Source organism: Macaca thibetana, chromosome 11, assembly GCF_024542745.1.
Source record: "Macaca thibetana thibetana isolate TM-01 chromosome 11, ASM2454274v1, whole genome shotgun sequence".
Classification (NCBI taxonomy): domain Eukaryota; kingdom Metazoa; phylum Chordata; class Mammalia; order Primates; family Cercopithecidae; genus Macaca; species Macaca thibetana.
In genome coordinates, this window is record NC_065588.1 from 9,876,848 (window position 1) to 9,904,487 (window position 27,640).

The window sequence follows — 27,640 nt, forward strand, 5'->3', positions numbered from 1 at the left end:
GGAAATCAGTTAGAAGAAATCGTGTTGGGGATGCAGTAAATTAGTAAAAAATTAGATACCATGTCTATAAAGTGCCCAGCAGGCTGGCAGATACTTGGTAGACACTCAAATCTGCAAATCTATCTATAAATAAACAGTAGCTTCAAAAAGCAAGCAAGCAAACAGACAAACAAACAAAAACAAAACTAAAACAAAAAACAAAAAATCTGTGCTTCTACTCACCCCTAGGACCAAACTAGAAGCCCAGAGTTTGGTTGGTCTATTTGGATTTTGGAGAACACAGGCTCTACAGCTGGCCTGCTCCTTTCCATAAGACTACCTGAAAGAAAGCAGTGTACAAGTGGGAACCTAAACAAAGGCGGGTCTTATCTAAATTGCCAAAACAGGTAGCTTTCTCAATGCCTGTGGACCTTTATCATCTCAACTCAAATAGGATTTTAGAAGTGTCTGTCACTCCCACGAATGCAGACCGGAGCTTATGGCAACAGCTCCTAAGTGCCTCCCAGTGGTTACCTTGGGGATTTCGGACCAGAAAATTTCTGAATGGGGCCACCTGGCACACACCATTTGGGAGACAATCATTAGCTGCTATTGGGTATTAACTGAGACTGACTTAATGACTAAAGGACATAAAGTAATCATGAAATCTGAGATAGCTGTAATGTCTTGGGCGATGTCAGAGAAAGGGTCTAACAAGGAAGGCAGTGCTCAGAAGGGCTTGACAATAAAATGGAAATGTACACAGGAGCATGCAAGCAGGGGGAACGCAAGGAGGCACCCCCCATATTCATGAACAGGTGGCCTCCTTTCCCCCAGGACTGACTTTGGAAGCATCTGAGTTGCTGCTGAAACCTATTGCCATGTAGACATGTGCCCTATGAGCAACTCTTAGTCAACTAATAAAGATCTGCTTGGGTTAGGCATGGCAGCTCCAATGTGAATGGATGGTTTCCTGTTGGAAACTTACCACACATTAAGGCCAATGGATGGAAAGACTCTGAAGAACATTAAGAATGAATCGCCCTAATGTGCTGAATTTCATGCTGTTTTTCTAGCAGTAAAGAAGTGAACAATAATAAAACTCCTATGTTTAGATTTTTACTAACTCATAGGCGGTAGCCAGTGGTCTGGCCCTATAGTCAGGTAGGTGGGTGATGGGAAACTGGACCCTTAAAGCATGTTCATAAGGGATGCCACCCTATGGAAATGACTCTGGGAATTTAGGAGTGCATGAAAGTGGGACATGTCAATGTCCATCATAACAACACTCATTCAGGTGCGGAAGGTGATTGGAAGCATCAAGTAGATCTTTTGGTGTGCAGCCTTGAGGTGGCCACTTATATCTATAAAATGATTGGAAATGGTGAAGGGACTGTAGCAATTTAGAGATGGGCCAGATCTGGACATTCGTATTGCACTCTCTAAGGCAGAAAATGCCAACAAGAATTGCTCTGCTTGCCAACATGGGAGATAGAGACTTCCGGTGGCTGTAGAGAAGATTCCAGGATGTGTGTGTATGTGTGGGGAGTCTCCAATATCGCTGGACCAATGCCAGTAGCCCCAAGGAGCTCTAAATAATTTCCAACTGGAATAGATACTCTGGACTGAGCTTTCATACCAAAATATTAAGCTTGCTCGCTCTTTCTTTTTCTTTCTTCCTCTTCCTCTTCCTTTCCTTTCCTTTCCTTTCCTTTCCTTTCCTTTCCTTTCCTTTCCTTTCCTTTCCTTTCCTTTCCTTTCCTTCCCTTCCCTTCCCTCCCCTCCCCTCCCCTCCCCTCCCCTCCCCTCCCCTCCCCTCCCTTCCCTTCCCTTCCCTAACAGAGTGTCGCTCTGTCACCAGGCTGGAGTGCAGTGGCACGATCTTGGCTCACTGCATCCTCTGCTTCCCGGCTTCAAGCAATTCTCCTGCGTCAGCCTCCTGTGAGTAGCTGAGATTACAGGTGCGCACCACCACGTTCTGCTAATTTTTGTATTTTTAGTAGAGATGGGGTTTCACCATGTTGGCCAGGATGGTCTCGATTTCTTGACCTCATGATCCACCTGCCTCAGCCTCCCAAAGTGCTGGGATTACAGGCATGAGCCATCGGGCCCAGCCCCAGGTATTAAGCTTTCATAGTAGATGTAACTGGTAGATGCAAGTGCTTGAAATACTATTAAATGATTGCAACAAAATATACTGTACCAATTTGAGCTGTTCAGTTACACTTTTTCAGACCACCGGACACATTTTACAGCTTGTAGTATTCAACGGTGGGCAAAGACATACCATGTCAAATGGACACAACATGTTGCATATCATCCTCAGGTAATAGTTTATTAGAGAATTGAAATGAGTAGTAAGAACATTTGTTAAGATCAGGGGAGATAAAGGCATGAAGCTCTGGCCTTCACGCCTTCATGATTGCATGCTGTCACTCAACATGAGGGGGTCTAGGAGAGAGACCCCACTGGATAGATTCCTCTGTCTTTCTGAATGATTTCTGGAAGAAACAGTGGAGGAAGGTGCTGGTTTAACTGTGTAATTCTTCCCAACATAATCTCAACTCTCTGTTTGTCTACCTAATACAGTGGTTCCAGAAACAGAAATGCAAACTGCAGATTCCTGAAGCAGAAATTATTCCTAAGCAGAAACTGTAACTATAACCTTATTATTATTATTACTTTTTTTTTTTTTTTTTTTGAGACAGAGTCTCGCTCTGTCAGCCCGGCTGGAGTGCAGTGGCATGATTATAGCTAACTGTAACCTCTAACTCCTGGGTTCAAATGGTCTGTCTGCCTCAGTCTCTAGAGTAGCTGGCACTGCAGGAGCGCACCACCATGCTCCGCTAATTTTTAATTTTTATTTTGTAGAGACGGGGTTTTGCCATGTTCCCCAGGCTGGTCTTGAACTCCTGGGCTCGAGCCTCACCTCCCACCTGGGTCTCCCGCAGCGCTGAGATTACCGGCGTGAGCCACCGCGCCCGGCTGAACGCTTTTGTTTAATGGCGCCATCTTCTGGAAAGAGCCTGCACTGTTTGGCTTTGTTACCCGACAGACACAACAGGTGCAAGGACAGGCTTGGCAAGTCCCTAGAAGTATCTGGAAAATTTCCAGGGATTTGGCCCAGAGGTAAAACCATTGTTAACCGCATTGTGAGGGGACCGAGGAGGAGGAAGTTCTGGTCCTCTGGGCTTCTCCTTTCTTTGTTACCCGGCACCTGCCTCCCCTTACCCTTATAGGGAAATTTTATTCTCTGGAAATTCTCGGGCTCCTGTGGTCAATGTGTCCAGTCTAGCAGTTTATTTTGCAGTTCAAGGCCCTGTGTTAGACCTTCTCCCTTGTCTGCTGCCATCTGGTCTTACTTAGCCATAGAAATGTAACCGTCTCCGTCTAAAAAGGAAATTCTCTAGCCCAGGCTGCTTAGCTTTGGATTTGGAGTGAGTATGGATCTTTTCCCCAGTGCTTGCACTTTCCTATCCATACCGGATTTTCCTAAAGAGCCCTTGGGAGGTCTCTAACATTTTAGGCTGTCCCAGCTGCCTTTCTAGTAGCGGCAGGTGGTGCTCTTTTGACATTTTCTTGTCCCGAGACTTACAGAATCCTGAGACGTCAACCACGCAAGATCCAACTATCTCAAAGAGGATGGATGGGGTCTTCCTTCTAGGCCATTATCTTACTGTGGATACTTTACCCTGGAATTCTTGAGTGACCCTATAGGGGCCACCATCCAGCCCACTCTGACCACAGAGCTCCTGGCCTGCTGAATTTGGCTAAAGGGCCTGCTTAACTTCATGTTCCCCTCTCCTGAGTCCTCTATCTTTGCTCCTGGGTGCAACCAGCAGGGTGACGGGTCATTTAACCCTTTGGGTCATTTAACCCTTCTTACGGCCAAAATGTCCAGCCTTTCAGAGTGATAATAACCCTGGGCCAACACATGCATACAAACATTGGCTTCCCAGTGCCCTAGGTTCTGTCTCCTCTGCAAAGGGAGGCTCAGTTAGCCCTCGTAATACTCAATTAGACTTGATGGATACAGATTTTGGCACGGAAGGAGGTTCTAGAGAAGCAGAGTCTTCAAGATGAACATTCTGAATTGATTGTCAGGTTTCTGGAATTAGTTCTCTAATCTGTTAGATTTGATTGCATGAGTGACTCCGTTTCCAGTGTAAAGACGGCACTGGTGCTCTATGGTGTATGTGGCAGTAGAGTTAGGTAAAACATCACCACCGAATCCTCCCAGTCAAATGCCTATAAAACACAAGGTTCTGGGTGATTATGTATTTTATGCCTTAGAACATTTTAGTGAAACTGAGGAGTACAGTGAGATGAGCTACTTGTTGCTAACTGCACTGGAAAAACTGGGGGAAGGAAACAATGACCTTAGGACTTTGAATTCCCAGCTCAAGCTCTGTTCAAATAGTCTGAAAACTTTGATGTCTTCCCTGAAGGAAATCTTTATTTTCCATAGCCGCAGGGCTTAGATCTCTGAAAAACAAAACCCAACCAACCCCAAAACAACAAAAATCAAAACCAAACAAAACAAACCATATTCTTATTTTGCAAGGGCATAAATTGTAATGATCCCATTACAATATAAATGGAGTACCTAACCTTGCAGGATTTCTTCTGTTAAAGTGGTAGCATTTATGGAAAAAAAGGGATCCCGAAAATTAGAATGGGAATGTATGGAAATAGCCAAACCAAGCTAGAGACATCAAAACTCTAAATTCCGCTGAGTCGTTTTTGCCAGTAGAGGTCGCCCTTCCACCATTGCCCGTAGAAATTAACAGGCAATTTCCTCCCTTGACAGAAGAATCTGTAATGCCCTTCCTTGGATAGAACAATTCTAGGTCTAGCTAACAGAAGTCTAATTCGAATCACCAGCACAGAGTCACAACTCCAGAATCAATTTCCAGACTTGAATCAGTTTCCAGACCCAGAACCCCTTCAATTAAGTGAGGACGGCTAAGTCTGCAGAGGAAGGATTCTGTTAAGCTGGCTAAATGTATACAACTCAATCTTTCACTGACTCTTCCTCAAAGAGACATGTGACCACGCACCTGGGTGACTCCTAAGTCTGTCAGTCACAGACTGGGTGATTGTGCATTGGAATAAAAGAAAATAATCAGACTTTGAGGGGGTTACTGGACACTGGCTCAGAATTAACACTAATAGCAGAAGACCGAAAACATCACTGCCTTCCACAAGTGAGAGTAGGAATCTGGCAGATTCCCCACATTAACTGAATGACCTGTGATGTTAGAGTGATTATGATAGAACAGACCAAGTGGAAGCCACTAGAACTGTTTCTACTAAGGAAAATAAATCAAAGCAATACCACATTTTTGGAAAGACTACTGAGATTAGTACCACCATCAAATATTTAAAGTAGGGGTGGTAATTACTAATAAATCCTCATGCCACTCACCTATTTGGACTGTGCAAAAAAGAGATGGATTTTGGAGAATGACGGTGGACCATTGTAAATTTCACCTGGTAGTGACTCCAGTTGCAGCCGCTGTTCCAGATATAGTTTCAGTCTTTGAGCAAATTAACCCTACTGGATAAGCATCTCCTGATCTGGCAAATACGTTTTTCTTAATATCTGTTAGCAGAGACCACCAGAAGCAGTGTGCTTTCACTGGAAAAGTCCAGCAATACACCTTCACTGTCCTACCTCAGGCACAGATCAACGCTCTACTCATATGTCATAATTTACTCCACAGGGAGTTTGATCATTTTTCATTTCCACGAGACATCACACTGGTCTATTATATTGATGATACTGGACCCGGTGATTGGACCTCGTGATTAAGAATTAGTGACTACTCTATTGACGAGACATTTGCAAGCCAGGGAGTGGGAAATTAATCTGACAAAATTTCAGGGAACTTACTTCTCAGTAAAAAATTTGAGGGTCTAATTGTGTGAGGAATGTCAAGATATCCATTCTATGGCGAAGGACAAATTATTGCATCTGGCCCCACCTACAACCAAAACAGAGGCCCAATGTCTAGTGGGCCTCTTGGGTTCTAGAGGCAAGATACGCTCTATGTCAGCACCAAATATGTGGCCCCATTTTTCCCGTAGCCAGTTTTCAAAGTTCTAGGAATCAAGGGGTGAAAACATCAGTGGCCCACACACTTTTATCTCTAGTGATCCACTAGAAAAAATGTTCTTTTCGTTCCTATGACCTTGTGCTCTGCTGGTCTAGTGGTCTGAGTTCCAAAGAGGATAATTCTTCCACCATGGTCACAATAATAGTTCCTTTGAACAAGAAGTGAAGACTGCCACTTGGCCACTTTGGGTTGCTCATGCCTTTGAATCAACAGGCCAAGAAAGGAGTTACTGTACTGACTGGTATGGGTGATACAGATTATAAGGGAAAACTGGACTTCTAATATACATTGGAAGTGAGGAAGAGTGTGTCTAGAATACAGGAGTTCCCTTGGGGGCATCTTTTAATATTTAATACTACCATGTTCTGTAATTAAGGTCATTGGAAAATTACAATTCAATTCAGGATGGTCCAGACCCTTCAGGAGTGAATGTTTGTGTTACTCCATTAGGCAAAGAAGCACAGCTAGCTGAGATGCTTGCTGAGGGCAAAGGAAATACGGAATGCATATTGATGGAAGGTATTAATAAGTACCAACTATGATTAGGTAACTGTTGCAGAAATGAGGACTATAATTGTTGTATTTCTTTCTTATTTTGCTATGCATATATTATTTATATGTAAAGTCTATACAAAATATATTTTTGTGTGTATATATACAAAGAATATATACATATATAAAAATATATGTATATGTATATATGTATATTCAAGTAATATACATATATATTATTTACCTGTTGATATATGGTATATAGAGAGAGCACAAATTTTTTTGTTTTCCTCTCTTTCTTATCCTTTTATCATTTAAGATAAGATGTATTAATAACAGTGAACTTCACATGTATACCTGCCATCTGCCAGATTCCTACTCTCACTAGTGGAATACAGTGAAATTTTCAGTCACCCAGATACATGGCCATATGTCTCTTTGAAGAAGGGTGGATGAAAGATTTAGCTATTTAATGTTACATCTCAATATTTCAGTTACATGATTACCAAGAAGAGTGAATGTTACACAAAGACTTTGCATCCTTTTTTTGAGGAAAGGTTTTGCATATTCTTAGTTGCATGCAAGATAGTTGTGTCATTTTAGGTAGAATTATGCCTTTGTTATCATCTTTATTTGGAGATTAAGTATGGTTTAAGGAGATTATATATTAGTATCAGATTGACAACATGTGGACTGTGATGATTTGTTTTACATGTGGACTTGGCTAGGTTTCAGTATAGTCATTCAATCACACACCAGTCTAGATGTTGCTGTGAAGGTATTTTGTAGATATAGTTAACAGCTACAAATAAGTTTACTGTATGTAAAGATCATTCCTAATAATGTAGGCGGATCTTATCCAATCAGTTGAAAGTCCTGAGGTTTTCTGGGGAAGGAGAAATTCCACCGTAGACTGAAGCATCAACTCCTATCAGAGTTTCCAATCTGTCCTTCCTATGGCATGCCCTGTGATTTGGGATTTGCCTAGGCAGCCCTCACAATTGTGTAAATCAATTCCTTGCAATCATCATTCAATCAATCACTCAATCAATCACTCAATCAATCAAACAATCTCTCTTCCTTTCTCTAGCTCTCGTTCACAAATTTTTGGTTTTTTACTCCTCTACCTTCAGCATCCACTCTCCCAGCTGACACTCCAGAGGTCCAGTTACCATCTCCATCATCTCAGCTCCACTGCTGAGCTCTCTCCAGTTCTGGCCTTTATTCCATCTTCTTGTTCTGACCTCTCTTTGGAGGACTTTCATCATTGGTTCCGATCTTGGCTCTGATTCTCCCTTATCATCTTAGTTTTTCTCATTTTCTCATGACGTCACATTGGGTCCTGTTCCTGCAGCACTCCTTACTGACATCATTGGCCTCCTCTCTGCCATCAGAGGCCCCTCTGACATTGGCCTGCACATTTTCACTACTTTTTTCCCTCCTGCCCACAAATTGCCTTGTATCTTCTGCCTTCAAAGACTTTCTGGCCCCTGGGTTCCACTCATCCATCATGTGTTCTTAGCTCACCTTCACAGTTGACTTGCTTATCTTGGTTACCTGGGCCTTCTCTGCCATGAGTCCTTGCTCCCCACATCTCCTTTCTGGCTCATTCTCACCACTGTGGTTCTGCCTCCCCAGCCCTTTGCATGACTGTATTTTATGTTCTTGTGGGACTGTCTTCTGCCCTCACAACTTGCCTTTTCCATGCTTTTCCTGGAGCAGGCAGGCCCAGGATCCTGTTCCTATATCTGTGTCTCACTCTGTCTCGGGACACCTTCTCTCATGATATTGTCTTCTCGCCAAACTTGGTCATCTTCATTTATCCCACTGATTCATATTTCTTTTATCTGCTATCACCAGTCACTCTTCCTCATCCTCCTTAGACTTCACTGTGTCTCTGACTAACACTAACTCTGACTCAGACAGGGCATGGCAACTTGATGAACACTGTCCCAGAGAGTTTACCTCCAGATGATTCTATTTATTGGTCTTGAATTTCCCAATAACCTGGAAATTGACTGTCTATTTCAGCCATCTCCTGGTGGCTGGTGGCTGCCAAGAACTTGTCCCATCCCTCTTGCTCAAACTGGGATATCAAGCAGAGCTTTCTTCTCTTCATCAGAGGCCTCTTCCTGAGAAGACCCCAGAGGCAGACATATGGATGCCTGTAGCCTCTATCTCCTCAGCACTGAAGTCTAGGAACTTCTATATGCATATGTCAACAAAGATTGGATTTCTAGATTTGAGAGGAGAAAGAAAATAATGAGATATCATTCCCAAAACATTTGAGGCAAAACCACTGAATGGATTATTATGGGACCATCCTAGAATCACTTGCTAGACTCCATCTTGGAATCACATGAGAAGTAAACCACAACTCCCATGTCCTTGTGTGAGCTGGATGCAAACCAGAGCACTGACACATCTCTAGCAGGGTCTGAATCCTAAGAACTTGGTGAACCATTAGCAGCATGAACGATGTCAAGTATTGTTGTGTCCATCCCTCTACCCGGCGAGTCCTGGATGATTATTATTCCTGGAAGTATTTCTGTGTTTTAAAATAGCTTAGTTTGAAAATTAGTGAAACAAAACTGGGCGCGGTGGCTCACGCCTGTAATCCTAGCACTTTGGGAGGCGGAGGCGGGCGGATCACGAGGTCAGGAGATTGAGACCATCCTGGCTAACACGGTGAAACCCCGTCTCTACTAAACATGCAAAAACTTAGCCAGGCGTGGTGGCACTCATGTAATGATGATGGGCGTAACGAGCAGAAACCCCGTAGCAGATCCAGATAATTATGTCAAAGAGACCACCTGTTGCATATATTCTAAGACAAGTTTTCCCCCAGTGCTAATGTTTTGGAATTGGAAACGTCTTATCAATGACTTGCAGTAGTTTAATGGGCAACTTTATTTTTGCTTTCTAATTGATATTAATCTTACACCTTATAATTGAAAGGACCTTAGATGCAATAAAATAAGTAAACATTTATCTTGCTTAAGCTTGTTTTGCTTCTCAGTCACCTACAGCTGAATTCACTTAGCATATTAAGTGCTATAGCTATTTGCTGGAAAATAGTAATTAGGCATACAAGTGAGATAATAGCTTTCCTGCATGAATTACCTTTGTACTATGTTTAAAACAACCAGTTGACTATATTTGCCTGGGTCTATTTTGAGCCTATCTTTCCAGTTTCACTCATGTATATATCTCTACTTTGACAGTTCTACCTGATCTTAACGAACTTAGCTTTATAGTAAGACCTGAAATTGAATAGTGTAAGTCTTCCATTCTGCTTGCTTTGGGTTTAGCTTGCTCTTCTTTTTCTGTTTTTTGTTTTTTTTTTTTCCTTTAAGTAGATGCTTGGATTATAAATTCTACATTATCTCCTTTTCAAATATAAGCATTCAATATTATACATTTCCCTCTAAACTCTGCTTAAGCTAAAATCCATTAGTTTTGATACTTTATGTTGTTATTTTTATTTTTTTATTTTTATTTTATTTATTATTTTTGAGACGGAGTCTCACTCTGTCGCCCAGGCTGGAGTGCAGTGGTGCGATCTCCGTTCACTGCAAGCTCTGCTGTCTCCCGCATTCATGCCATTCTCCTGCCTCAGCCTCCCGAGAAGCTGGGACTACAGGCACCCGCCACCACGCCTGGCTAATTTTTTTGCATTTTTAATAGAAACGGGGTTTCACCGTGTTTGCCAGGATGGTCTCGATCTCCTGACCTCGTGATTCGCCCGCCTCAGCCTCCCAAAGTGCTGGGATTACAGGCATGAGCCACCGCGCCCGGCCTATATTGTTATTTTTATACAACTCAGAATACATTTTTAAAATTTCCCCTGATTCTTCCTCTTTGGCCTATACATTATTTAAAAGTCTGTTGCTTAATTTCTAAATATTTAGGCACTTTCTTTCTTTTATTAATTTCTAGTTTATTATGATTTGAGATATACATTTTATATATCTATATTTTCCATATTTGTAAATATCAGATTTTTATGTCCCCAGATATGATCCACATGAACATTTCATGTGCACTTGAAAAGAATGTATAATCCCTGTTGTTGTACAGAGTTTCCAATAATGTCAATTAAATCCAGTTGGTTGAGAGTGTTGTTTAGTTCTTCTGTTTCCTTACTATTTTTTCTTTTTGTCTATTAGTTTAATTAGTTACTTAAAGAGGGGTTTACGTCTCCAGCTACAATTGTGAATTTGTCCATTTTCCCTTTCAGTTCTGCAGTCTTTACCTTGGTGCATGCACATTTATAATTGACCCTTGTTATGGGCCGTGGGGCCCAGAGAGTGGAATATTATGGGCTGGATTGTTCTACTCCAAAATTCATATTTTGAAGTCCTAAACCCTCAGTATCTCAGAATGTGACTGTATTTGGAGACACAACCTTTAAAGATGTCATTTACTTACAGTGAGGCCATTGGGGTGGGCCCTAATCCAATCTGACAACGTCCTTACAAGAAGAAATTTACATAGAGAGACATCAGAGATGTACAGACATTGAAAAGATGCCATTTGAAGGTACAGCAAAAAGGTGATCATCTGAAAACCAAGGAGAGATGTCTCAGAAGAAACCAAACCTGCCAACAATCTCGATCTTGGACTTCTAGGCTTTAGCTGTGAAAAATAAGTTTCTGTTGCTTCAGCTACCTAGTCTGTGATACTTTATTGAAACAGCCCTAGCATATTAATACAACTCCTTTATCATTATGTAATGCCCCTCTTTATTCTCAGGAGTGTCTTGGGCATTTTTGTATGTGTGTCTTTTCATATACCTCTTACTTGTTTGTTGAAAGTTGTACATCTTCATCTCGTCTAGGACAGTGGGAATTGAATTAAAATGCTTTTGTACTTGGAAGTGAGCACACAGGTCCTTCTCCTAGGTCTTTAATGTGGGGTTTGAGTTAATCATTAAGAGTTGGAGCCAGGTGCAGTGGCTCAAGCCTGTAATATAGCAACTGTTCATGACGCTGCCGTGGGAGGAACCCTTGAGTCCAGGAGTTTGAGAACAGCCTAGGCGGGGCATGGTGGCTCACGCTTGTAATCCCAGTACTTTGGGAGGCCGAGGTGGGCAGATCACAAGGTCAGGAGATTGAGACCATCCTGGCTAACACGGTGAAACCCCAACTCTACTAAAAATACAAAAAATTAGCCGGGCGTGCTGGCAGGTGTCTGTAGTCCCAGCGAATCGGGAGGCTGAGGCAGGAGAACGGCGTGAACCGGGGAGGCAGAGCTTGCAATGAGCTGAGATCGCGCCACTGCACTACGGCCTGGGTGACAGAGCAAGACTCTGTCTCAAAAAAGAAAAAAAAAAAAAAAAAAAAGGAGCAAAAAAGAGAACAGCCTGGGCAACATAACTAGATGCCCATCTCTAAATAAATAAATAAGCAGAATGTGGTGGTGCATGGCCTTCTGGAGGCTGGGAGAGTGGATCCCTTAAGCCCAGGAGTTCAAGTGGGCTATAATCACATGACTGCAGTCAGCCTGGGTGAGACACAGTGAGATCCCGTCTCTAAAAATACAACCAAACTAAAAAGAGTTGGTTTGGGTTTGTGATTTGTTCTTGCTGTGATTATCCTCATTGTTTCACACACTTTAAATTCCTGTAATGATAGCTGGTGTTTAATCTGGAGATTTGTTTGCCAGAAAAATATCTTCTTCATCCTGGGCATTTTACTTTCCATTTGCGCAGTGCCTTGGAGAAGATTACTTGGCACATTCTGATTTCTCTTCTTTTTCTCTTCCAGCAGCATTCTCTTTCACTCCTTTTCTGAAAATGCTGTCTTGGTAGTACAAGGCAGTGAGTGGAAGGGAAGATTGCTGTTCTCACTGGAATTCAGTCTTATGCACTGAGTGAGTGCCTGTAATGTTAGTACCTGGCCTGCTCAGGTCTCTGCCCCTACCCTGGATATAGTCGTTGGTCCAGTGTGTATTCCTGCCCCTCTTACAAGAGTAGATTTTGTGTTTTGGCTCTTTCTCCCACCTGCAATGCTGTTCCCCCAGTTCCCTAAGCGCAGAGATGTTTGTTGCCCTTCTCCCCAGCACACACAGTAGGTCTTTTATTTTATTGTGTAGATAGCAGACAGGGGAGAAGGTGCTCTGTGGAATTTCATGCCATCTCTGTATTTTTTTTTTTTTTTTTTTAGATGGAGTTTCACTCTTGTTGCCCAGGCTGGAGTGCAATGGCTGAGATCTTGGCTCACTGCCACCTCCGCCTCCCGGGTTCAAGCAATTCTCCTGCCTCAGCCTCCCGAGTAGCTGGGATTACAGGCATGCACCACCACGCCAGGCTAATTTTGTATTTTTTAGTAGAGACGGGGTTTCTCCATGTCAGTCAGTCTGGTCTCGAACTCCCAACCTCAGGTTATCTGACCACCTCGGCCCCCCAAGTGCTGAGATTACAGGTATGAGCCACCTTGTCCAGCCGCCACCTCTGTATTATCACTGTTTTCTCTCTCCAGGTCTGCATCACAATGGATACGAAGAATTTCTGCTTCTTTCTCATCATTTCTGTGAGAGTCTGGTGGAGTTTGTAGAGAAATAGCCTGGGCGAGGTGGTGGGATTCTCTAATCTCTGCAGACCCCAGGAGCTTCACACTGTTCTGCCACCCTACACTTAGCCCTAATCCATCTTTCAATTATACTGGCTGAATTCTTACTGGAATCTGGTGTTGGATTTCTCTATCCTAAATAAGTGAGATGTGTCTCCTCTCTCTCGCATGTGCCTATCACCATAGATTTTGGCCAGTTGGTTGTTCTACAAAGTTCATTCTTCAATGGATTTGAAAAATACTGAGAAGTTAATTTGGCTATTTTCCATTATACAAGGGGTAGCAGCATTTCTCTGAGATATCTGCAGCATGGAAGTGAAAGCCATACATCTCCCTTACTTCTTTTTATGCCTCTTTCCCTGCCTCTCTGCCCTCCTTCTCCTTTTTCCTTCATACTTCTTATTTTATTTGCCACATGATGACACTTGGATACCCTGGATGGACTAATAATCCTTTTTTTTTTTTTTTTTTTTTTTTTGCCATTTTAACTTTAACTTACTTGAGAACTTGAGAATAATTGCTAGAAAATGATTTTATATTTCTTGGAGTAAATGTTCTTGTAACCTTTTATCTGTTTTTCACTTTTTTGGGGGGGAAGGTGTTTAGAAAGGGACATGCTTATGCATAAATCATACACTAATTCCTTTTAGATTCTTTTTTTTTTTTTGAGACGGAGTCTTGCTCTGTCGTCCAGGCTGGGGTGCAGTGGCCGGATCTCAGCTCACTGCAAGCTCCGCCTCCCGGGTTCCCGCCATTCTCCTGCCTCAGCCTCCTGAGTAGCTGGGACTACAGGCGCCCGCCACCTCGCCCGGCTAGTTTTTTGTATTTTTTAGTAGAGATGGGGTTTCACCGTGTTAGCCAGGATGGTCTCGATCTCCTGACCTCGTGATCCACCCGTCTCGGCCTCCCAAAGTGCTGGGATTATAGGCTTGAGCCACCGCGCCCGGCCTCCTTTTAGATTCTTGTTTATTCTTGAAAGGGAACAGTTGGGTCTGACTCATATATTTACTTAGGAATGATGTGAAGAGGTAAAGCTTAAACTGGAGAAGGTAAGTTTCTGTTAAAATGTGTTGTCTTAGACCACCATTCTCCTAAATCTGGTTTATTGTTTGCTGAGAGACATGTTTTTCTACATTTTCACATTTTTCCTTTTGATTGTGAGCAGGAGATATATAAGATTCTTTTTTTTTTTTTTTTTTTGAGACGGAGTCTCGCTCTGTTGCCCAAACTGGAGTGCAATGGCCGGATCTCGGCTCACTGCAAGCTCCGCCTCCCGGGTTCACGCCATTCTCCTGCCTCAGCCTCCGGAGTGGCTGGGACTACAGACGCCGCCACCTCGCCCGGCTGGTTTTTTGTATTTTTAGTAGAGACGGGGTTTCACTGTGGTCTCGATCTCCTGACCTTGTGATCCGCCTGCCTCAGCCTCCCAAAGTGCTGGGATTACAGGCGTGAGCCAGATATATGAGATTCTTAGTGAAGTCATTCATTGTGCAATGGCTCCATGCTATTATTTATTGTTGATTCCTTCGAGAACACTCTTTTTAGATGCTTTTTAGTTACTCCCTGCTTCCTCTTTCTTGCTCTTTAAAATTGAGCTCTAGAAGAACGAAGGTCTCTTATCAATTGCTAATTCCATTCTTGATTTGGCTCATAGTTTGCTGCGCCTGACAGAGTCTTGCAGTTTGACATTTGGGGTAATGCTAGTTTCACTGAAGATATTAATAGGTTACTTCTCTTTTAGTTTTTCTTGGTGTGGATTTCTGTGAAACTCAGGAGGGACTTTTTCCCTCAGATGTCTCAACAGCTGCCCTTTTCTAAGTTCTGTCAGATGACCGATGTTCAACCAGGTTTGTAAAGCACTGCTAGCTATCGGGTTTGCAGAAACTGAGCTGTTGGCGTAGCTTGTGATTCTAACATACCGAGTCCCATGCTGAGAACTCTTATTTAAGATTGCAATTTAACATACACGTTGACCTTATCACTGAGAAGGTTTAGAGCAGTGTCCAACCTCCATTCAGCAAAACTTCAATTTAAATTAAGGCAGAGTTAGCTAAATGTTAGCTATCCTCTGGAAATACTAAATCTAAGTAAGAGATACTGTTCTGCCTTCCCTTTCTCACAGCATCATCCTTAATTTCAGCTGCCATGATATCTGGCTGTAGCCTTTATGAGCGTTGCAATAAACATGGGTGCTAAAAGCATATATTCAATCTCTTAAATTTTAAAATGAATCTGCTAAGAAGCGAGGGTCCTTTGGAGACAAGAACTTAGGTATAAAATATAAGATGAATGTCCACTCCTCCTAGCCAAGGGAAAAAAAAAAAAAAAACCTCGAAGGTAATCATGTAATTCAACAATTCATTCAACTAATATTTTCATAGTTAATAGAACATGAAGTTGAAACTTTTTTCACATACTTTCGCCAAGTTTGTAGCACAAAAAATTCACTGCCAATGTGGGGGATGCTGTCATCTCTCAATGTCAAATCTCACCATAGCAGTAATGTCTTGAATCACCATGAGATATGAATTTTTCGTGGCATAGTCATTTTGACTTTCGTTCCAAGATTTCTTAGTTTCAGCAATCCAGTGACATTTTCCCTTATGCACCTTTCCAGTCTTTGGCAGGACATGATTTAAGGACAGTAGCAAAGTTGAAAGAAACTGGGAGAAAGAAAGATAAGCAATTAAAAGAAATGTAAAACTGTATCCTAATGATGTATACTAATTGCAGGGTCTCAAATTTGGTTATATTATGTGCTAAGCTTTCTTTGAAAAAAGTATGTGCTTTGTTCCAAGGTACATTTGAAAAAAAATTAAAAGAATTGAAGTCATGTGTATATTCATTAATTCATTCACTCATCCATCCTTTTTCCCTTTAATTTATTCTTTTAAAAATATATCATGTTTTGGCCAGGCACGGTGCCTGTAATCCCAGCACTCTGGGAGGCCAAAGCAGGCAGATCACAAGGTCAGGAGATCGAGACCATCCTGGCTAACGCGGTGAAACCCCGTCTCTACTAAAAATACAAAAAGTCAGCCGGGCATGGTGGTGAGTGCCTGTAGTCCCAGCTACTCAGGAGGCTTGAGGTAGGAGAAGGGTGTGAACCCAGGAGATGGAGCTTGCAGTGAGCCGAGATTGCACCACTGCACTCCAGCCTGGGTGACAGAGCGAGACTCCCTCTCAAAAATATATATATGTATGTATTTTTTAAAAATACACATATATATAATGTTTTCTATAAGCTAGGAAATGCACCAGACACTAGGATAAAACAATGAACATCCAAGCTTCAAGGAACTAAAACTTTAAAGGAAAAATCGAAATTAAAAATTTTAATTAGTTGTCCACTAGCACATCAGAAATGTTGGGAGTTTATATCACACTAGAATAGTTACTCACAGGCAAAATTTGTGCTATAGATGGTCCCCCACAATCAAATAGATTCATCTCTACTATCACACAAAAGGATCTTGACATCTAAAAATGTGCTCTTAACAGCTAGTTCTAATTTATAATATTTCCCAGCAAATTTAGATGATGATACAGGGTATTCTAGATATACCAATAATTTAGTATTCCTGTAAATAAATATTCTTTACACAGACAGACACACACACACACACATACACACATACACGACCTGAAGTCATTGAAAGTAAACAAAGCCAGACAGATCCTGGAGGGGGGATGACACTTCAAAGAAGGTATGGCAGGGCAAAAGTTTATCATTTTTACAATTGTTAGCCTTAGGCCAATTTTAGTCCCATGTAGAGTGCGTAAAACGTCATTAATAAACCTGCAGCCTTTCTAACCTGAATAACCGGAGAACAGAGTTAGAAGAAACCGCAGATGCTGAAAATGAAGAATCAATTCCATAAAATCAAAAACATAAAGGGGGTGCTCTAACTTGTGTGTATACTTTTTCCCCCAAATCTCTGACTGATGCAAGCACAAGCCAGGTTACAGTAAGAACAAGAGAACTGGACTGAGATTTGACCTGCTGCCCCAAAGATAGAGATTTAAATTTAAGTCCAACTACACCAGTTGCTTGCTAAGGAAGGAAAATTGGCCAGGTGCAATGGCTCATGTCTGTAATCCTAACACTTTGGGAGGCTGAGGCAAGCAGATTGCTTGAGGCATTTTGAGACCAATCTGGCCAACACTGCAAAATCCCTTCTCTACAAAAGACACAAAAAAGTAGCCAGTCACGGTGGCATGTGCCTGTAACCCCAGCTACTCGGAAGGCTGAGGCAAGATACTTGCTTGAGTCTGGGAGGCAAAGGTTGCAGTGAGCCCAGATCATGTCACTGTACCCCAACCCTGGTGACAGAGCAACTCCATTAAAAAAAAACCAAAAAAACAAAAAAACAAAAAAAACAAGAAAGAAAGGAAAGTCAACACTTTCACTTTTTTTGGAGAAATATATGAGAAAACAGAGACTTCTCAATATAATTTTTACAGTGTACAGTATATAATCTCAAATGCCTTACATGAAAAACCAGAAAAATATGACCAATTCTAAAGGAAAAGGACAATCAGTGCAGCCCAATATAAGGATGATGCAGAAATTAGAAGTACCAGGCAAATATTTTTAAGCAGCTATTGTAACTGTGCTTAATGACATAATAGAAAATACGCTTGCAAATAATGAAAAAATAGGATACCTCAGCAAAGAAGGACAGTAGGAAAAAAGAGCCAAATGAAATTTAGGATGAGAAATATAGTAAAATATTTTACATAAAAACCGTCTCTGGATATACTTAAAAGCAAGATTTAACAGGAAAACAAGTTATCGAACTTGAAACTGTCCAATATGAAGAAAAATGTTGGAAAATTTTTAGAACCTCAAGGACTTGTGGAATAATGTTAAAACATATGACATCCATAGAATTGAAGTCCCAAAACTCAAGAGAAGAGAAAGAAGAAGGCAAAACAGGTTGAAGATATAATTAATTTTTTTTTCCAAATTGCTTAAATCTATAAATTTACACATTCAAGAACTTCAGCAAAGCCTAAGCAGGGTAAATATTAAGAAATGTATATGTATGAATAAGACAGTCAAACTCCTTAAAAGACAAAAATAAAAATCTTGAAGACAGTTTTTGCACATTACCTGCAGGAAAACAATTATGCAAAAATCCTTCATCATCCTCATTATAAACTATAGGGGCTAGAATACAGTAAAAAATATCTTTAAATTGTCAAAGGAAAAAGTAACTGTCAACGAAGTATTCTATATCCAGTGAAAAATCTTCCAAAAATTGTGGGAAATTTAAGGCATTTTCAGAAAATGCAAAGAACCCCTTGACAGCAGATAATCACTATAGCTAATGTTAAAAGAAGTTTTCAGGCTGATGGGCAATGTTTCTAAATGAAAACTTGAATATTCAAGGAAGAACATAAAAAATGGCAGACATCTGGATAAGCATAAAAGTATAAGATATACAACATATCTTCAAAAGACATTTGGTCTTGCTTACAAATTAAGTTCATACCGTTGCCCAGCTTACAAAGTTCTTTCTCAGACTGATGTAATGTACCTAAATCAAACCCTTTCTGAATAAGTGTATAATTATGGTGAAAGGTAGAGCAACTATGTAGCTGAAAAATTTTAGGACATATTTAACGAAAACTATAAAAACTACATTTTCACTTCTCTGATAGACTAGATAGCTGGAAGCAGTGTTTCTCAAATATTTTTATATCATAGAATATAAAAAATGATTTCTAAAGTAGAACAAGATAGCTAAATAATAGTTTATTTATAGTCTGTCAAATAGCAACTTTGTTTTGTATAGTTCAGGAACTTTAAGGCATACAAACGTGTTAGGGCATGCAAAGAAACAACTTTAGGAGAAGCAACACTGTTGTTTCTTTGAAGATGTTTTCCCTACGGGACAATTATAACCTGAAATAATTAGGTTAAACATATTGCTTTCCTTGTAAGAAATGAGGAAATCGCTAATGGAAGGCACTTAGCTAGAAGCAGAATGGGGAGCAGCATTTGGTAAATGAGTTCAGAGGGCAAGGTGGCCCTTCACAGTAATAATCTATATATTGGTGCTGGGATTCTAAGAACAAGCTCTTGGTTACTGAAAGGTGATGGAAGAAATCAATGAGATTTTCATCAGTCTGAAACCTTAAAAAGGGCCTCAAGACATCCAAATCATTAGCTACACTCTGCCCTCTTAAAGGTGAAAATGCAATTAATCTCTGGAAGAAATCATCCTTAATTTTTCCTTATGAATCCCATTATTGAGGTCAACCAATTTTAAAAAATCATCAAACACTTCAGGAAACAAGCCAACATATCAATAGGAAATCCAAAGAATGAATTTGGTCACCAAGGACTTTAGATATTTGAATAATCCTATGTATTATGAAAAATAATGTTTAAATCATTTTAAGAAATAAAAGAAATAAAAACTGATCACATAACAAAAAAAATCAAAAGTCAGTAAGTTTGAAAATACATCCCTAGAATCAAAAACTCTTATCATTGAAATTAAAAACTCAGTGAATGAGAGCAGATTAGGCACAGGAAAAGGGATAATTAGTGAATTTAAAGATATATCTGAAAATATTGCTAAGAATTCAGCACAAATTGACAGGGACAAAGGTGAAGTTAGGTGAAATGGAGGATAGAAAGCAGAGACCCACTGCACATCTAATTTGAGTCCCAGAAAGAAAACAAAGAGAAAGTAGAGAAAGAATTTGGAATGATGGTTGAATACATCAACTATGTTTTACTTTAGATATTTTAAGTCTATTTTGCTATTTTAAGATCAAACACATTTAGATTTGATGTACTTTCCTAATCAGTTGAAAGTAGAACCTTAGGAGAGGTACCTCATCCATCTATAACAATAGAATAAGGGTAAGAAAACAGATTTGGAAGCATTTAAAGCCAGAGCTTTATTTATTATCTCCCTGTGTCACAGATATAAGGACTACAAGAAAGTGCTTTTGCTTTGGGGATAATGTCTCACAAAGTTAAGAAAAATATTAACTTATGTTGTATGACATAGTCTTTAGATTGTGATTGAGGGGGCTTGGGAGCATCAAAATCCAATTTAAAGTCTTAATGAATCCTCAGAATTTGATTCTAGGTTATAATTTGGACATGATGAATAAGTTATTCTAATATAATTGTTGTGAAAAGATATATAATGTTTCAATACAGAATTAAAATGTAAATTAAAATATTAAAATCAAATAATCTAAGAAAATATAAAGGCCATCTAATGACTTTTAAAATATGCAAATACATTCATATGAGAGAGCAAAAGAAAGACTAACAAAATTACCATTTAAAATTCTAAATATGTAATAACACTAAAAAATTGAAAAACCATCTGCAATGACCATGAATTTTAAGCGAAAGAAATTTTAACCCTAACCTGTACTTGCACATACCCCAATAAAAAACAAAATAAAATACAGTTATTTCAATGAAATACTTTTAAATTCATTTAAAACTTATGGTATAAGCTCATTTGTCTCATTTTGCCTTGTCCTTTTACATATTCATATTTTTATCATAATTGTAATGAGTCCATCAAAAGCAATGATCTAAACCATCGGTCTATTGTGATAGAGAAGTTTCTCTTCTATTCAGATATTGTCAAAGAAAATCAGGGCTACTGTTCATGCTTGGTTACTCAGGAATTTGGCAATACAAAATAACATTACCTATTGAGGTGATTGTTCCATATTTGTTTTCTCCAGTTCAGTTTTTCTCTCTGGGCTCATTATACAATTTAGTATTGGATAATGAATAGTATGTCACGCAGTGTTGAACTAGGCAACTAATGAAAGAAGAAACATGTTTTTCCAATTAGATGCAAAGCCCAGAACCTTTAGTTTGTAGTTATTCCATGAAGTCCAATAATACGGAAATTCCATATCAAAAGTTAAATGATTAAAAATTTAAGAGAAAGGCGGGGCGCAGTGGCTCACGGCTGTAATCCCAGCACTTTGGGAGGCCGAGGCGGGTGGATCACGAGGTCAGGAGATCGAGACCATCCTGGCAAACACGGTGAAACCCCGTCTCTACTAAAAATACAAAAAATTAGCTGGGCTTGGTGGTGGGCACCTGTGGTCCCAGCTACTCGGGAGGCTGAGACAGGAGAATGGTGTGAACCCGCCAAGTGGAGCTTGCAGTGAGCGGAGATCCTGCCACTGCACTCCAGCCTTGGGGACAGAGCAAGACTCCGTCTCAAAAAAAAAAAAAAAAAAAAAAACAAGAGAAAAACATAACTACTTTTTCCAAGATTTAGAGTCTCCTTTGCACTCTTATTAACCTTAGCAATGTTAACTTTAAAAGAATTGGAAAAATATGACCAGAAGAATAAGCACCTGAATTTTTTCCTGGAACTGTCATAATTACTTTAATAAGCACAAAATGTTCAGCTCTGAATATGACTCATATTTAGATCGTTTGTGTTTAGTGAGTTCTTGGTGATTATATCAGGTGTCACCTGGTTGATGTTTTGTATGTTTTGGCTTTGGCTAATGATTTGTTCCTTTGAGATTCTGCATATAAATGCTGCATGTATGAGATAGAGTTAGCCCAGAGTAGTTTTTTTCTGCAATGAAGAAAATATTTGTCTTTCTGCTGGCCATTTAACTGAAATTATCTTTGATAATTTATAGTCTCACAGCAATGTATATTAGGTTATTAGTATTGACCATCTAAAACCACATAAACATATCTGAAAGTAATAAAAGTAAATATTTAATAGTGCTTGCCATTTGCCAGGCATTAACACAAGATACCATATTCACAATATATTTAATTCATTTAATGTATTAAATATATAATCTCTAATTCTTATGTTGATACAGAGTACTTTTAATCCTTCAACATATATACGTCATAATATAGTGTATCCAATGCAAGAATTTTATTAGTGATGCAGCTGGGGTTTGAAAACAGGTCCTGGGTCTCTAGAATATCCATGAACAATGTTGCATTCTAGAGAAACTTTTTAAGAAGATGCTTTGTCTTTGAAATCTATGAGTAACATCAATTTTAGTAGCAAAAAAATCTGTTTTGCTAAAAAACTATTTTAGTAACGTAATATTTTAAAACTATTTAGTAAGGTAATTCTATTACCTTAACATAATGAAAAGGAGTAGGGATTTTTAATGCTAATTATTTTTGCTCCCCCTACCCCCATTTTATAGCCCTAATTAGTCTATTGGCTAGTTACATTAAAGTAGTTAAACCACTTATCTCTCTGGGCTTCAGACTGCCCATCTAAACTAGACTTTGCTGATTTCTGGAGTCCCTTCTAGTTCTAAAGTTCTACAACTCTGCTTATTTACCTGTAATAGATAATGCCGTTCATAACTTACTAACATAATTCTCTAAGATTCAGTCACATAGACGCTGCATTGACCCTTTCTAGGGTTTAGTTTAATCTGGAAGTCTGAATTACTTGGAATGTGTATCATCTGTATATTATCTCTGTTCTGTAGATATTTGTAAAGAACTTTTCCCCAAGCATTTATTCAACAAAACATTAAAATAATTGCCGTATGAATAATTGGGCTATATTTGGCTATGTCCAAAGTACATTAGTATAAATTTATAATGCTCAATTGAATTGATTTATTGTAGAAAAATTTCTCACCTGTTGCCACAAGATTGATGATGCTTAGGAGTAGTTAATATAAATAAGCATACAGAAATACAAGTCATAATTTAATTTGCTTTCTTCTGAACATGCTTTCAGAGACATCTGTGTATATCCCAATATCAGACTGCACTAGGAAATTCACTGCATGATCTTGATCATAAAATAAACAACTAATCTTGGCATCACTTCTCTTTTATCATTGAGATGAATTTATTATATTTTATCACATGGTGAAATTCTATAGAAAATCTCTAATTTTAGTTGTGTATGAAATTTTACACTTTTTGTGAAGTCGTATCATATTTTTAGGAACCATTTAAATAGGAAACACAGTTACAACAAGTTATGAGAAAAATAATACCTTGAGATGAACAAATAATATTAGTAATTACTTACCCAAAATATTCAGTACGATTACTGTTACCAGAAGGATAATATTATTGCACATCCAACGTCAAGGACAATTCCATGGTGGTGAGAATCTACAAAATTGCATAGATTTCCCTAGTAAACCCAGCAGGTAGTTCCTTAGATGGTAAGAGATAGGAGAGGACCAAATAAACTTTCTCACCTATCATGTTCCTGAGTTACTTTCCTTTGAAATATGTAGACCCAGCTTCTTCTTCTTCTTTTTTTTTTTTTTTTCAACACAAAGCACACATATGCGTGTGTTCTCTGGTTTGAATAAATATGATTTTTTCCTTGTGGATTCACTGTATACATTCCCCAGTATTGATCTTACTTATGATCACTGTCTGTGTCTCTGCCTTTTTTTTTTTTTTTTTTTTTTTTTCAGACGGAGGAGTCTGCAGGATCTCCGCTCACTGCAAGCTCCCCCTCCCGAGTTCAGCCATCCTCCTGCTTCAGCCTCTGGAGTAGCCGGGACTACAGGCGCCCACCACCAGGTCCGGCTAATTTTTTTGTATTTTTAGTAGAGATAGGGTTTCACCGTGTTAGCCAGGATGGTCTCAATCTCCTGACCTCGTGATCTGTCCACCTCGGACTCCCAAAGTGCTGGGATTATAGGTGTGAGCCACTGTGCCTGGCCTCTCTGGGTTTTTGAAAACAGGTCCTGGGTCTCTAGAATATCCATGAACAATGTTGCATTCTAGAGAAACTTTTTAAGAAGATGTTTTGTCTGTGGAAACATCAGACTGTGGAACTCTCAAGATTCTCTAATAAGCTTATTGACAACCCCACTAATTTGAGTTGATCTTTTCTGTTTCTCCGCTTACATAATGTATCCATTTCCTGTGATAGATCATTGTAATTCCACAAAATCATACATTTAAACATAAAAGAAATGTTAGCGATTATTTTAACACAATACCCATGTGTTAAAATGGATATATTCAAGTTCACAGTCACACAGTTACTTGAGAGCAGAGCTGATATCTAACCTCAGGTCTCTTGACTACCAGACTAGTGCTGCCTTCGGTATCCACACTTCTCATTGCATTTGAAGTACTCAAAAGATAATAAATAAACCAAATAAAAGAAGTTGTACATTTAACTTTAAGCTGAAAGTTTAAAACAACAGTCTCTGGTACATACAATTTACAGTACATTGTTTCCACTAGATACGTGACATAAACACACAATACACTGAGAAAGTACTGAAAAGTACTGAAAATAGCTGATATTGAAATATAATCATATCAAGACTGATTAAGTGGAATGTTTATTTGGTAGATTATTATTGAGTGCATTGTTTCATGTTCTAGTTATTATTGTTATTAATTAAAACATCTTTAATAAGAATTTATTAATTTTCAAAACATCAAAAGAAGTCCACATATTTTCACTCATCAGACAAAACAGTCAAAATTGTAGGAGTCAAGTCACTCACAGAAAGAATGTGGTGATATCACTCTACGTTTCCTTTTTTTTTTTTCCTTTCTTTTCTTTTTTTTTTTTTCCTTTCTTTCCTTTTTTTTTGACAGGCTTTTGTTCTGTTGCCCAGGCTAGAGTGCAGTGGCATGATCATGGCTCACTGCAGCCTCCACATCCCAGGTTCAAGCAATCTTACTGCCTCAGCCTCCTGAGTAGCTGTGACTACAGGCACGTGTCACCGTGTTCATTTTTAAAATTTTGGGTAGGCATGAGGTCTCTCTGTGTTGCCCAGGCTGGTCTCAATCTCATGGGCTCAAGCGATCCTCCTGCCTCGGCATCCCAAAGTGTTGGGATTACAGGCGTGAGCCATTGTGCCTGGCCACTACACATGTTACTAATATGAAGAACTGAAATTATGGACCCCTCAATTTAGGAGAATAAAATTGTAGATTTCATAAAAAGACTAACATAAAAGATATTGATCACTCTTTTAGGCCTCCAAAGTAAGATTTAAGCCAAGCATAAATTTCTGGGATATTCTTAGTTCAAGCACAACCTCTCACTGATGTCCTGCTAAGCTTCCTGGTGACATTCCCTTATGCTTTGTATCTTGGAGAACCAATGAACATTCATCGTCTAATGAGATTCATTTATTTATTCAACCATTTATAAATTATTTTACTTATCAAGCATCTGTTAATTTCCTGCTCTATATTTGGTACTGTGTGAGGTGCTAGAAACACAAAGATTCATAGATTAGGTAGAAAGATTCAGCATTTTCAGCCTCTGAAATGGCAAGAAATATGATAACCTTTAGGAGCAAAGAAAAGGCCAGTAGCCACAGCAAAATCAGAGAAAGTTAGGAAGTTAGAAGACATCAGGAACGATTGTGTAGGACTCTGTATGTAAGATAACAAAAATCTAATCTACCCAACAACTCTTTCCCTCGATGATGATGTGACACGTGAGAACAAAAGTTGCATTTATCTAACACCACACATACACAGCACAAGAACAATATGATATGTGACTTCTGGTCATAAGCATGACTATAGGTAGGTAATTTCATCTTCATATAGTTCGTTTTCTCATTTTTAACATTATAAGATTGAACTAGATCACATTAAAAGATGTCGTCCCCAAATCCCTAAACTGGGAAGAAGAACAAGGTTTTATTTATAAAAGTTCAAACCATAAACAGAAAGGCAATTAAACCCTGGAATGCAGAATCAAAACTATTGGTTTTCTTGCTTAAACTGAGTAAAATAACCTCTAGAAAAAAGAAACTAATTGCAGGATATTTTTGAAGCACAGGGGAATGAGACTGCAGTTGTAGTCCATGTTATTTTTCAAATTATGTTTCACTATTTCATAGGAAATGAAAGCACCTAAGCTGGAAGAAAAGAAAGTAAGTTAGCCTCTGCTGGGCAAAATAGAGAGGTAAGGTTTAAAACAAGAAACAAGATGCTTTTATGACCAGAAAAGGGCACACACTGGATTCATTTGATAAATATAAACTTTTGAAAATATAAAGAAGAAATACATTCCTTGGAAATACGGACAAACAAAATATCAGATTCATTCCACAAGGGCAAATGCAAAGGAGGAACCTTAAATTATTTAAAACACCTATATAAACTCTATGATACAAAAATTCTTACCCTAGAGCAGAGAATGGAACTGTAACATGACAAAGAAATTTCCTTAATACTTCAGGGAATAGAAAAGACACTGGCTATGGAAATCTATAATTTTTGAGGGGGTTTTGTGATGAAGGCACCATGTTAAGTTGAGGCATATGCTTATCTCCTCTGGTTCCAGAAATATTCAATTACCTAGTCATTAATTCTAGCCTTTATAAAATTAAATCTAACATTTCATGTTTTCTTAAGTTAGTTTAACATTTTTATCCTATTGATATTGTAAAAGAATAAATAACAATGTGAGTAAATTGCCACAGGTATTTTTCCCAGTGGAGATGAATTTATCGTATTATGTTAAAAGGACAGATTTGATTGAGAGTGAGCAAAGCTGTAGAGCAGAAAGGGGTGATCCCGCTAGAAGTTGCTGTGTGAATATAAACATTCATCACAAGAAATCAAGAAATAGAAAGGCTGCGAAAACAGAGGCAAAGTTCTACATATTAAAATCAAAGTTACAATTTATTTTATGAACCAGACATTTTGCTTCATTAAAAACATTCACTCTTATTCTTAACATTCAATGAATTTTGCTTTGAATCTAGTCTCCTATTTTCAGTTTGGCAAATAGAGACACAGGATAGAAATAAAGGAGATTACTAGTAAAATTTTAATTCTAAAAGGCACCCTAAATCCAGCTTACCAGATCTCTGAAGTGGAGACGGGAGTTCTAATGGGGAAGTCCTGACAGTTTTGATGTCAGCATAGACTACATCTCCAGCCAGCGCATAGACCAAAAAGAGACAGAAGCCCACAAATGATGTCCCACTGAAGGAACAGTCATATTTCTGCAAAGAAACTTCTGGTAAGTTAAGTAAATTGAGATGACAGATTTCCTTCTGCTCCCCAAGTGGGTGGTGGACTTCCTCCATGAATAAATGACAAAACCAATGTGTTCAGTCTTACTAATCAGGGTAGCAGATTTCCTGAATACTTGTATGACATGAAAGAAATTACTAACCATAGAGTAGGTTCTTGTTTTTCAGTTAGTTTTCTGCCTAAACTTGAAATGCTTTTAACTTTTATTAATACCACAGAAGATAGCTCATCGTTTTCTTCTATAGGCCACTTCCTCTTTTAGTTCAGGCCTATATTCTCTGGCAGAAACTCTGAGTATCCAGCATCTTCTCCAAAGTAGGATAGCTGTTTGGGAAACAGAACAAGAAAAAGAAGAGATTTTATTATGAAAGTCACAGAAAGCGGCACTAGGTCTTTTATCCTCCTCTCGAAATGCATTGTATATCTAGATAGTACCTTAAATATTCTGAAAGCTATTTGCTTTCCTGTATGCTTTATAA

At 39.0% G+C, this 27,640-nt stretch overlaps 1 pseudogene; it reads right to left on the bottom strand.

Annotated features, from left to right (window-relative positions):
* Window positions 1-7,912: 7,912 nt before the first annotated feature.
* Window positions 7,913-27,306, bottom strand: LOC126930111 (C-type lectin-like domain family 1; annotated as a pseudogene).
* Window positions 27,307-27,640: the final 334 nt, after the last annotated feature.